The sequence below is a fragment of the Vicugna pacos genome, chromosome 13 (genome assembly GCF_048564905.1).
Source record: "Vicugna pacos chromosome 13, VicPac4, whole genome shotgun sequence".
Classification (NCBI taxonomy): domain Eukaryota; kingdom Metazoa; phylum Chordata; class Mammalia; order Artiodactyla; family Camelidae; genus Vicugna; species Vicugna pacos.
This window is the reverse complement of record NC_132999.1, coordinates 21,942,979-21,955,644: the sequence shown is the minus strand read 5'-3', so window position 1 is coordinate 21,955,644 and position 12,666 is coordinate 21,942,979. Positions and strand designations below refer to the sequence as shown.

The following is a 12,666-nucleotide window of genomic DNA, read 5'->3' as shown; positions in this document are numbered from 1 at the left end:
TAAAATTCAGCCTAAACGCAGACACCATCACAGAAGTAAGGAGGGAAGGGGAAAAAACACCTTGAGAAGGAAGATGTGGTCCCCATAGTCCTACTAGCAGAATCCAGAGTACTTAGCTGGGGAAGTTTTGAACCTAGAGACTCCATTACCTTTCTTTTTTTTTTCTTATCATTCCTTTCTTTCTTTCTTTCTTTCTTCCTTCCTTCCTTCCTTCCTTCCTTCCTTCCTTCCTTCCTTCCTTCCTTCCTTCCTTTCTTTCTTTCTTTCTTTCTTTCTTTCTTTCTTTCTTTCTTTCTTTTTTTTCTTTTTTAAAGAAACTATTTTCTGCCGATCTTATTTCCGTTTTCTGTTTAAGAGCCTGGGGAAGGACAACTTAAGACTGCTCAGTGGTTGTTCCTCCCCATTCAGTGGCCCGAGCGGTGCGAACTGCAGACCAGTCCTCAGTGAAGGCCGAGGGCGCCTGTCTTCTGCAGGGAACTGCCGGGGGGTGGGGGGGGCACAGAGGCACCTGCGCCGTCAGACCCGTCTGCGACCTTGGGAGGAGTAGCAGTGAACTCGGGAGCCGGAGGGACTCCCTTACCCCGCCGTTCCTCCTTGGTCATGGCCTTCTCGGCAGTGGCCTGCTCTTCCTCTTCAGTCCCTTCACGACCTCTGTAGACGCAGAGATCAGGTGCGACCTCCCACGGGTGTTGACGAGGGATGGTACGTGTGCAGAACTTCCTGGGCCAGCATCCAGCACATCAGGCCCACTGAGGGGGCTCCCTTGTTGTTTTAAGGGTGTCACTGTCCACAGGGCACAGAGACTGTGTTTTACCGGGAGCAGCGGTAGGTGGGTTAACATCCAGCACCGCTGGGAGAGGCTGGTGGTCAGCCCTGGGATCAGTACCCAGCAGAAGACGCGGCTCCTGGAAGGCTGCCTGGATCTGGTTTGGGAAGGCTCTGGGAGAGAAGCAGCCAGCAACAGGAGTGGCCCCAGTGGCAGCAGCAGCCTTCAGCTCAGCCCTCCGGCCAGTGTTTCTAGAGGACATGACACTGATCGGCCAGTTTTAAATGGTAAAATGGCAGAAGCCATCAGCAGAAGCTTCTGCTGGGTCCCCTTCAGATCTATAATGTAGAGGCCACCACTTTTCCTTTTGTAGATGTACTGTTCCACTGGGAAGTCAAGGTTGGTGCCACCTGAGTGGGTTCCTGCTGCAAGAAATTTGAGGACATTCTCCTCCCTCCTGTGCAGGACATTATGGGCTCCAGATGTTGTAAACATCTCCCTCTCAGTTAGGACGAGAACCCAGGACAATGCGGCAGGGACCCCTCTGTGGCTGAGTGAGGAAAGGCTGCACTACCTTTCATTGGCGAGTGTAAAGTTTTCTCCACCCGTCTTCAGGAAGAGGATCTTAGGAGCAAAATGGATCCACAAGGAAAATGTCACCTTCAGTTATAACAAGTTCCACTGAGTCTAAACCGAAGTTTCGATCTCACTCCCAATTTAAAGCTTCTGTTCTTCCCAAGATCCCCCAATTTACAACCCTCAGTGTAGGCCTGAGCCATGGGCTGAAAACTTTAGTGTTGAGTGAAATGTGCATGTCTGGATCTCTGGATTTGGGGTAAAACGGCAGAGAAGAGGAAGGGAGAGATGCCGCTGCCGCTGCTCTTTCAAGTCTCCTCCCTCCGCTAATCCTGCCCGTCTCCGGAGACTTTCGCACCCTGGCTTTTGGCCAGTTGCATGTGTTGAGCCTTAACTCCCAGTTTTTGCAATTACTCTACCACCATTTTCTGCTGGGTTGATCTTCAAGGAGCTATAAATTCAGTTACCTTTAAAATAGCCTCTTGGCCAGCGGAAGACTCAGGCATCCCTTCCCTGATGGTTAGTGGCCTCTCTGCTCCACCACTGCCTTTTCTCTGTACCCTGCTGCTCCTCTGGCTCCTACCTTCAGGGTGCTCAGACCGGGCTCAGAACTTTCTCACTCCGCTCTGCCTGGGAGGCAGCACGCGCATGAGTCTGGGAATGTCTGTGACTCAGCCAGCATCCAGACGGGAGTGAGAAGCCAGGCTCCCCTTCTTGCAGGCAGCCCTGATTTCTTGGAGCGGTCCTCTTAGAGCTACTGTCATTTGGCCTAAGAAGTGACTGAGTCATGGGGACTGGAGAAACAACGACACAACAATCCCTATTCAACCAACAATCCATTAGTAAGAAGTTCCTACTTAAGCAAGATGAGTTTGAGTTTCTTATCTTCTCTTATGTGGGTTGATTGGTGTGGTGGGGTTGTTGCAAGACTATCTGGTCTAAGAGGTACCTAGCATCTCCTCTTTAGAATGTGAGGGTTCTTTCAGCTTGGCAGCTGTAGCCCAGAGTCCAAGATAAGAAGAACCCCATTTATCATCCTATTAAATCAATCTAAATAAATATAATGGACTGTTTTATCAAATTTAAATCATATATTTTATAACTTGCTTTTTCTTACTTAAAGGTGTATTACAAAATTCCCCATGCTACTAAATGTGCTTTGAAATGTTATTTTTAATACCTGTGAGAGAGAGACAAAGAATCTCTCCCAGCGTCAGTGACATTTGGGCTGGGCCCAAAGGCTGAGTCATAGTTTTCTAGGGAGAGAAAAAGGGAAACCTCATATTAAAAGGTATGGAAGCAAGAAAGAGCATCAGATATTCTGGGAACTGGGAGGGGGAGGAGACTTGATCTACACAACCCTGTGAAATTCAAGGGTAAGTACTTATTACTGTTATTATTACCATTACTATTGTGGTTAATTTTATTTTCAAAAGTGGAGACCGAGGCTTAGACAGAGTAAAAGCTCTGTCAGTGGTAAAGCTGGAATTCAAAGTTAAGACTTCTGGAACCTAAGAGGAAACTGAATGTAAGAAGAAGAGGAAGAAATCAAGGAACCCAAAGACATGACAAGGAGAAGAGGCACCCTAGACTAAGTGAGGGGGTGGAAAGGAGAGAAAAACCGTCTTCCGTTTCCAATTCGATCCCTTTTGTTCTCAGAGAGGCCTGGGAAGCCGACCACCAACTTCCCTCATCGGATGAGTGAAGTGTAATAAATGTGTGTTTTCTTTCTGGTACACATGTGAAGTCACTTCCAAAATTAGCCCTGACCAACTGTTAAAATCCCCAAGTTCCCAAACTCTCGCAACAGGAAGCAAGCAGTGGACATCCAGATGTTTCTCCTCACAGTGTTTGTCTGTGTCGTGTTTACATTTATCTTTCTCTTGTCAAATCATGACTTTCTGAAATGCTTTATTATGGTGATCGGTCAAAAGCACAAAAGTCCTAGGAAGGGGAACTGAGGGAAACATGGGTACAGGGTGACACGTAGCTCCTTAGCCACTGACCCATCTCAGAAAGCCATTGCTGAGAGCCACACTTCCAGCAAAGGCTCAGAGTTAAGACATTCATCAAGTATGTGGCTCAGTTGAGATTGCGTTTCTTTTCTTTATGCAAAGAATTAGCATAAAGAACCATCTTGATGAACCGCCCTTCGGGGATTAAGAAGGAAAAGGACCTGCCTGAGAATCACACAATCTACCATGCGTACCCGAAGGACATCGTCCTGCAGGAAGAGAGCTGAACAGAAGGAAGCCCGGGATGGGGAGTGATCAATGGGCCATCACTGTGGGTATCACTGCATGTCTCTTACTTTGTGCCAGACACTGGGCTAGACAAGGTGAGTGTTCTGCATACATTGCCTCCACTAATCTTCAAAACAATCCTAGGAAGGAAGTACTATCTCCTGGCCTGTTTATAGATGAGGAAACTGAAACCCGAGAGGTTAAGAACCTAAAATGGTTCACATCCAGTAAGTTGCTGAGCTGGGAATCCAACCTGGGTCTCAGGTCCAAAGAGACTATGCATTTAACTCACTGTTATATTCTGAGTACAACAGACATAATTCTACTGTTTTAAAAAAAAGGGAGGGGGACCCATTTTGTTCTCATTCTCCAAGGATTTTGCCTCAGTTTCTAACAGTACCAGAGCTATCTGCTTTTCTCTCTTTCAGCAATGATTTAATGAGGGTATTTCTCTTCCCTCCTCAATGCAGCAACTTGGCTTAAGCGATGGGGTCACTTTTGATCAGGTTTCTTGTCTTGCTTTTCAGTGGCCATTGTTTCATTCTTTCTTTAAATCCCAGAGAAAGATGTGAAAGGCAAACAGCACGTACCTGGCAGGTCACATTGACTAGCGATGGAAAAAACAAGCAAATAAAACAGGTACAGGACTGGATTCTAGAAACCCTCCTCCTGCCAGGTATCTGGTGACCAAAGAGATAACTTATCAGACTTTCAACTGATGTTGCCTTTGATGGTTTGATCTTTTTAACTCCACTTTAATGATGATCTTAGCCAAAACACCATGCTGTTTGTCCCACTATTAAGGCAGAGAAGGAAGAAAACACAGACATTAATATAACCAACTTTATTTGAATCTGCTCTGTCTCATTAGCAATTTTATGATTTGGGTATGGAATAATACTTAATGTAGAAAAGGTGTTTTCTTTTTCTGTTTTTTTCTTTTTTTTAACTGAATGTTTAATTGTTTTGTCCCCTTTGGCCTTGCTAGAGAAAGCCCTGTCTCCTACATGCACATACTATATAGAAGAATGGGCAGCAACAAAAGTCAAACATCTGCTCACCAGACCTGCCCCTAAGTCTTCTTCTTAAGCACCAGGGGAAGCATCTCAAGTTAGTCTCCACTTTGGCTTTGCAGGAATGCTGCAGAATCCTCCGCAGGGTTTTTGCCTCTCACCTTGCCTGGGAGTTTATAGGGGGCTTTGAAGTTCCTCTGAACAAACAGGGTCTCTGTGTTTCACTTATTGCTCAGCCAACCCTGGGGCCTTGGTTCCATCAGCTCCTTATTAAGTGTTTAGTCATTTCAGTTTCCACCTTTTGGTCTCGCTTGCTTTGCGAACATCTGGAGAGAATTAGCTCCCAGGCCTCTGTAACGTACCCATTTTGTGGTTCTAGGGAGAGTTGTGTGCTGGGGGATGCTGTTGCTCTTAACGAGCTTTCTTTATGGTGTTTAACTGCAAAAGGTACCCTCATTAATATTAATAGACAAAGAGAAAGTGAGGCTGTTCCACTTCTATTTAGCCCTTGCCTTCTCCGCTGTGAGGGAGACTTTCATGCTGAAAAAGAAAGAATAAACATCATGAAAATGGGAATGAAATACAAGATAAAAGAACACATCATCAGAACAATAATAATAACGATTATGTCCAGGCACTTGGAATGAGCATAAGTCTATATGGTAACTGCTAGCTCTGTGTGCCTGCGGAGCACTACGAATGTGGCCGGTCTATATGTATTAAAGTTCACTGTGAGGATAAAGCACACTCTGGATTTGGAAGTCTTAGAATAAAAAATGTAAGCTATCTCAACAATTTTTATATAGCTCATATGTTGAAATGATAATAATTTGGAGATAGAAGGTTAAGATTAATTTTACCTGTTTCTTTTTTAGTTATTTAACGTGGCTATTAGAAATTTTTTAATTATGTCAATGGCTCATCTTTGTGGCTTGATGGTGTTTCCACTGGTCAGCAGTGTGCTAAAGGACCAGACAAATTATTTAACAGGATCTGACTCGGACTTGCAAGAGTCCCCCATGGCTGGGAATCCATGTGACATCAAAGGGAACAGGAGAGGTGTCAGAAGAAGTATTAAGAAAATGTCCCGCTGAATCTCAGCAAACAGGAAAAGGTGGCTATCAGAAACTACTGACTGGTAAGCTTTTCCTCAGTATAACATTTTAGAATCAATTATTAAACATACTTTTTATAAACAAGTTAGAAAACAGGTAGATGAGTACAAGGAACTGGCTGAGATCAGTAAAAGCGAGGCATACCACCTTAAATTCGCTACCATTTCTGATGAAGAGATTGGGCCGACAAATCTAGGAAGTTATACAAACATGCCTGATTTCAGCAAACTATTGGACAAAATAGTTCTCATGACGTCCTTGCAGACACATTTCAGAAAGTTGTATTGAATAATAGTAATTGGGTAAAACCACAACTGGTTTTATATTTGGATTCAGTCTTGAAAATGTATTTAGGAGAGGTCTCAAACCTAAAAATTAATTAATACGATGGATACTAAAATCAGTACTCAAAAAACAAGGCATCAGTCATGAGACTATGACCTATGACCACCATCAAGGTGAAGTGCTTAGTTCATAAAATAAATCTTGCAGGTATAGAGCTAAGGTGGCCTCACAAGAAAATAATGCCCATGAAAAGAATTCATTTTTTTTCAAGTACAACACAAACTAAATGTGAAATATGCTTGTGGACAAATATCGTAGGAAGTAGTGGTCTCCCTTTATTTACTTAACTGGCCAAGTCCAGAATATTTTGTTCAGTTCTTGGATAACTACAACGGAGAAGGGGGTCTTCACGGCTAGAAAATGAGGGCCACGCAGGCTGACAAAGAGGAGTCATGACAGCCGTGCTCAGTGCCGTCACTTGGAGAGTGTGGACATTCTGCTTTGCTACAAAATACGGGCAGATCCAAGAACGATTAGGGAAAGTGACTTCCGGGTAGGGACAGACCGTCACAAAGAAGGCGGCATTCGTCAGGAACGCTGAAGATAACGTCTACCCTGGAGGGAGGGTGAAGTGAGACTTTTCGACTTCCAATTCTAAAACTGGAAATCCTGTTACCAGTATAGGGAGTCTCAAAATCCTCTTACAGTTTTCCGCTTTGGTGAAATCAAGCTAAATGTCAGCTGGAAGTTTCTTGAAAATGACGAGGCACCAGAAATCGAACCATCAGAAAACCTCGTACATGCTGGCTCTCCATGCATATTTGGGGGTGGGGACAAAGTCAAGCCCTGATCTGTGGTGTTGGCTGATTTCTGGGGTGTAAATACTCCTACCACAGCAAAATTTAAGCTACCCACAGTTTAACAAGTGGCTCACAAATTTCCTGAAAATCTCACATGGGCCCAGAAATACTTTTTACATTAAATAAAACATACACACACACACACACACACACACACACACACACACACACAAAGATCCAGTCCAGTGTGGAGAAGTCAGTGTATGCTTTTCTCAGTGCTGGTCATCCCACATCGATGAGGACATCCTGATGGTCCTCTCTGCTCGGCCTGAAAGCTGCCTCTGTCTGTTTATTCACTTCAACAGGGTGTCATCTTTCTGCCATGCTCTTTCAGTTCTGGGGAGTTGGTTGTCCCAATACACTAACAAGGGATGGTGCTGGGGTTGCCACTAAAGTTCCCAGGAAGACGGTCATGCTAGAAGCTGGAGTTCAATTATGACAGCTCAAGGCAAGTTCAGGCAAGGAAACAAGTGAAGGTCATGGGGATGCTCTGATTTTCATGAAGGACCTCATGTCCATCACTGCAGCCAGAGAGGACTGACCAGGAATTGCACAAATAGGAGCTGGAAGCCTGAGGCTTGTCATGTCTCCAAGGGATTTGAAGAGAAGGGAAAAGTGATTGGCAACAGACAAAGCTCCGTAAGATCAAGAAAAGGTACCCAGACGTGATAATTCACCCTTTCCATTAACTCATCTGCCCAACCCAGAGCTGCTTACCAGGGAGTGCCTATAGGCAGATGCTTCCCGCACGTGTGCGGTGGGAACCAGCTATGAAATCCACACATGTATCTTCTGTGGAATCTGGCTCTGACTTTAGCAGACAGCACGAGATGTCGTCTGGTTTTTATTAACATCCATAAGTCAGAGAGTATTTCATACTCCAAAATATTACACACTTACTATTTACTTAGGGAGACTGATGGAAAACTGTTTTGTTTTCTGTTTTTCTCTACTTTGCAAATTTTCTTTAATGAGCATGGAGTACTTTTATATTTTAAAAAATAAACATTAAAAAAAAAGAGAGTCTCATGTCAGCCACAGAAGTATAGGCACAGAAACTTTTATTCCTAAAGACTTCAAGAACCATATTCCTGCAGCTCTGATGATGAGAATGTTGTCTTATTGGGGTGTTTTACTCCACGTTCTGTGAATTTGAGTAAGCCTCGTTCTGAGACTGCCAACTGAAGATTGAGAAATACGCGTTATAATTAGAGGCAATTAGTCGAATTCCCTAGCACCTACTGCATTTAAGTTCTGGGTTAAGTGCTGGGAAAATGATGGCTTTTCAGAAGCTGGGCTTTGTCAGCGTGGAATGACAGGACATGAGACAGGTCTCGGTCCAATGGCTTATTGAGCACCAGCTGTGTGCCAGGCACTGTTCCGGGCACTGAAGATAAAGAGATCATTCACGTCCTCACTCTAGCTAAGAAGGTAGATAAGAAAGCAACATGGTAGTACCAGGGGCTGACTTACATCCACAGGGTGTGGTGAGTGGTCAGGGCAGCTTTCACGGAGCCCGGGACATTTCAAAGTCCTTCACTTTAGAGTGGGAACTTGCTAAGCAGACCAGACATGGTTAGGTGGTAAAGGAGTAGGTAGAGATACCCGGAACCTGGTGGAGGGGGAAAAAATGTCTGATCAAGACCCCAGGACTAACTCACTTAAAGTTCTCAAAGACATAAGAGTTCTTCTTCCAAATAAGAATCAAGGCTAATGGGCGACTCTGAGCGCCAATTCCATCCAACGCCTTTTAGCCTTGCCATGTACCCAGCATGAGTTTGGTGGTGATTCAAGAAAACAACATGATGTCACCATCCAAAATCTCCTGACAACCAGTTGTCTGACTGTGATGGTTCCTGTCCTTTTGGTGAAACTGTAGAATAGAATGTAAGCTCTGAGGCTGCCCGTTCGAAAATAAAACGTTGTGCATTAGGATTAGCATAATAAATACTTATGTTTGGTGTAACCTACCAGAGGTCCTGGGATGGCTTTTCCTCAAAGGATTTACAATCTGGACACTGTCCTACCACCTAGACAGGCAGGAAGGGAAGGGAGCGTGGCCACCAAAGTCACTGCTTATTGTGTCCGTGGTGGACTTCCAGTTCAAGAAATAAAAATAATTGCAAGACAATTTTAATCTTTACTGAGCTCTGTTGAAACATATCAAAGAGAATCCCCAATGCACAGCAAAACATCTCAAAATTGCCTTTCCTATCTCTCTTTGGTCCTATGTGCCACACAGTTGTGGCTCCCTCCTCCTAACTCTTTCCTCCTTCTCTGGGTTTTCATCCAAACTGTCTTAAACCCAATGACAGGAGCACCCCCAGCTCCCTTCCCCCTTTCTGAATTTTATTCCTCCTGAGGCTGGTAGCTCGCTCTCCCTTTTCTAAAGTAAATCAGTTTCACCTTTCCGGCCCACTACTCCAATCAACACCACAGTATTTTTATATCTGTGGCAGAAGTTTAATAGGCAGAATGGGAGGATGCTTTGCAGAGGCTAGAATGCCCAGGAGAATGATTTGTTTTCCTTGTCATCTGAACAGCAAGACTTTGTAGCCCCTGCGGGCAAAGTTTCTGTCTGGTGGCTCCCCTATTTCAGGCCTTGCTCACCCTAAAAACTTGAGGCTTCCCATGTCAGAGACGCTTGATGGAAAATGGCCTTCATGAGCCTGTTTTCCCTAACTTATTTAAATCTTTCTCTTTTTTTCATAGCAAATTTGTCTCCTTTCCTTTACTCCTCGAAGGTGGTTAACTGCATGATATAACAAAAAAGAGGTAGAGCTCACAGATATAGAGAACAAACTGGTGGTTACCAGCAGGGAGAGGGAAGCGGGGAGGGGCAAGATGGGAGCGAGGGAGTAAGAGGTACAAGCCATTAGGTATAAAATAAGCTACAAGGATATATTATACAACATGGGGCATATAGCCAGTACTTTATTGTAACTATAAATGGAGTATAACCTTTAAAAGTTGTGAATCACTATATTGTACACCTGTAACATATATAATATTGTACAGTAACTATATACTTCAATTTGAAAAAAAAAAGAATATTTTTCAAGTAGTGCCTGTCATCCCCACAAACGCCAAGGGCAGGGGCCTCATCCATTATGGAAAATGCAACGTGCTCATTTCTAATTATAGTTAGTATTTATTGAAGTGGATTGAATGTGAACATAAATTTCTCAAAGGATCTTTTAGTCCCTTGAACCAAGTGTGAACCAAGCATCACTGACTTCGGGAAACCTGGGGCACACACGATTGCATCTCCTCCTGTCTCAAGCCACCACGTGAATGGGTGACCGGGAAAGCAGTCTTCCCCACATAGGATTTCCTCCAATCTCAACAGTGCGAGCCGAAGGTCTTTAAGGACAGAAAAGGCCATTTGTTTTTCTTTTGCTCTGAGAAGGGAGCAGATGCAAAATGTTCAGACCCCAGTCCTGACTTGTCTGAGCCCACGCTGGCACCTGAAGAGTTAATCTGCTGCCACCTAGTGGCTCTCGGCCAACCTGCGGGACCCCCAGCTCGCAGGGGAGGAGCGGGCGAGGGCGATGCGGCGGGGTTGCCTTGGTGAAGGGGCAAAGTTCCGGAGCGGCTTTGTCTTTCCAGCCCAGAGTACTAGTTAGAGGGGTTGGCTTTTTGAAAACATATTCTCTTTCTCCTCCCCCCCTTCCTCCCTCCCTTGCAACTGGGGCCTGTTTCCTCCAAACCTGAGGCAAAGCAGTAGTGCAGGCTAGGATTTCTTGCAAGTTTTCCGCTGTGGGGTGCCGCAACAGCTGTGACCCTGGCTTGATTTTGATGTAGACTTCAAGGGCACCGTCCCCAGCAGGGGGAACATTTTTACCTCAGGAGCCTATTCACATTGGTAGCCTTGGCAGGGAAAGTTCCAGAAGCTTTGATTACACAAATACCTCTGCTAGGTACAGGCCCCGTCTTGGCAACCTGGGGAGAGAGAATGTGCACGTGGGCTGATTAAACCAAACGACCGTTCCTTGGCTGGGATGCGGGGTGGGGGCTGGGGGTCTTCAGCTTGGAAATGATTTTTTCCTTGGCTGGGTTGCCTGGAAACTTGGAGGGTTTAATTAGGACTGGGGAGGTTTGGGGCTTCTGCAGCTGCCTCTGCTCTCCCCCAGGGTTACTGAGTGAGTGAGTGTGTGTGTGTGTGTGTCCCCTGTAGCGCAGGCAAAAGCCGTCTGGAGAAGTGAATTGTGGACCACAGCAAATGTGACTCTTTATTTCAATTGATTTTGGTTAATAACTTTTAACCTTGTGAACCACAGGGAGGCTGTGTGTGGTTTACATATTGTGGACTGGACCCTGGACAACTGGGTGGAAGCGGTAGCTGTTACCTTATTGCCTACATCCACCATGGGTCAATCTTTTGGAAAGTTTTCTAAATGTTCCCTAGGAGGCCCAGGAAGGACTGCTCTGGGCCGTGTCTCCCTGGCTCTGGGAGTTCCAAGGGAGAAGTGAGGCGGAGCCCAGCCTGCCCCAATGCAGTTGCCTTACTCTGTTAGGGAAAAAGAACAAACACATTAAAATAAAATGTATTAATCCTTTATTAACTTCATAGCCTTTATTCACCTCAACATTACCAATTAGTTATTCTTCCATTTGGAGATTTTCAAGAATTGAGGAGGAACATTTTCTTTTCCATTTTTCTTTGGTATGTGTGTATGTCTGTGTTTATTTATTTTTCAACTGAAGACGTAATACGTATATATGTTGTGGCTGTAAAAGAATTAGAGACAGAAGTATAACCCCTAAGGCAGATTTTCCAGCTGGAGTCAAGGTCGATCTGGGCACATTTGGGCCAATCTCTTCTTCCTTTTCTCCTTCTTTTCTTTCCTCCCTTCCTTTTCTCCGCCCTTCAGAGAAGATTCAGAAACACAGTTCTTTCCTCTATGGAGTCCATGGAATCGGACTGTGAGTTTCCAGTGCTGCCATGATAAAGTACCACAGGTGGGATGACTTAGACACCAGAACAATGTTGTCTCACAGTCCTGGAGGCTAGAAGTCCAAGGTCAAGATGTCCACCTATATTCTCTTCTGCGAGTTTCATGGTATCATATCTTATATTTAGGTCTTTAAACTATTTTGAGTTTATTTTTGTATACAGAGTGAGGGAATGTTCTGATTTCATTAGTTTACATAAGGCTGTCCAGCTTTCCCAGCACCACTTGCTGAAGTGGCTGTCTTATCTCCATTGTATATTCTTCCTCCTTTGTTTAAAATTAATTGTCCATAGGTGTGTGGGTTTATTTCTAAGCTCTCCATTCTGTTCTATTGATCCATATGTCTGTTTTTGTGCCAGTCCCATGCTGTTTTGATTACTGTAGCTTTGTTTGTAGTATTGTTTGAAGTCTGGGAGGGTTATGCCTCCAATTTTGTTCTTTTTCTTCAGGATTGCTTTGGCAATTCTGGATCTTTCATGGTTCTGTATAAATTTTAGGATTATTTGTTCTTGTTCTGTGAAAAATGTCATGGGTAATTTGATAGGAGTCACATTAAATCTGTAGATTGCTTTGGGTAGTACAGCCATTTTAAGAATATTAATTCTTCCACTCCAAGAGCATGGGATATCTTTCCATTTCTTTGAATCATCTTCAGTTTCCTTTATCAGTGTTTCATAGTTCTCAACATATAGGTGTTTCATCTCTTTGGTTAGGTTTATTCCTAGGTTTTTGTGGGGTTTTTGGCACTATTTTAAATGGGATTTTTTTTTTTACTTTCTCTTTCTGATATTTCATTGTTAGTGTAAAGAAATGCAACTGATTTCTGTATATTAATCTTGTATCCTGTTACCCT

At 44.2% G+C, this 12,666-nt stretch overlaps 1 long non-coding RNA gene and 1 pseudogene across 2 annotated transcripts; both read right to left on the bottom strand.

Annotated features, from left to right (window-relative positions):
* Nucleotides 1-373: 373 nt before the first annotated feature.
* On the bottom strand, nucleotides 374-1,261 carry LOC140701008 (small ribosomal subunit protein uS2-like; annotated as a pseudogene).
* A 3,153-nt stretch (nucleotides 1,262-4,414) lies between these two features.
* Nucleotides 4,415-10,809, bottom strand: LOC140700893 (uncharacterized). Of its 2 annotated transcripts, none has more exons than XR_012079632.1 (3): nucleotides 10,569-10,809; nucleotides 8,332-8,470; nucleotides 4,415-5,138 (listed from the first exon to the last, which is right to left on the bottom strand). It is a non-coding gene; the product is annotated as an uncharacterized lncRNA (long non-coding RNA). The 2 variants fall into 2 exon arrangements; XR_012079631.1 differs by lacking the exon at nucleotides 4,415-5,138 and adding an exon at nucleotides 7,903-8,039.
* Nucleotides 10,810-12,666: the final 1,857 nt, after the last annotated feature.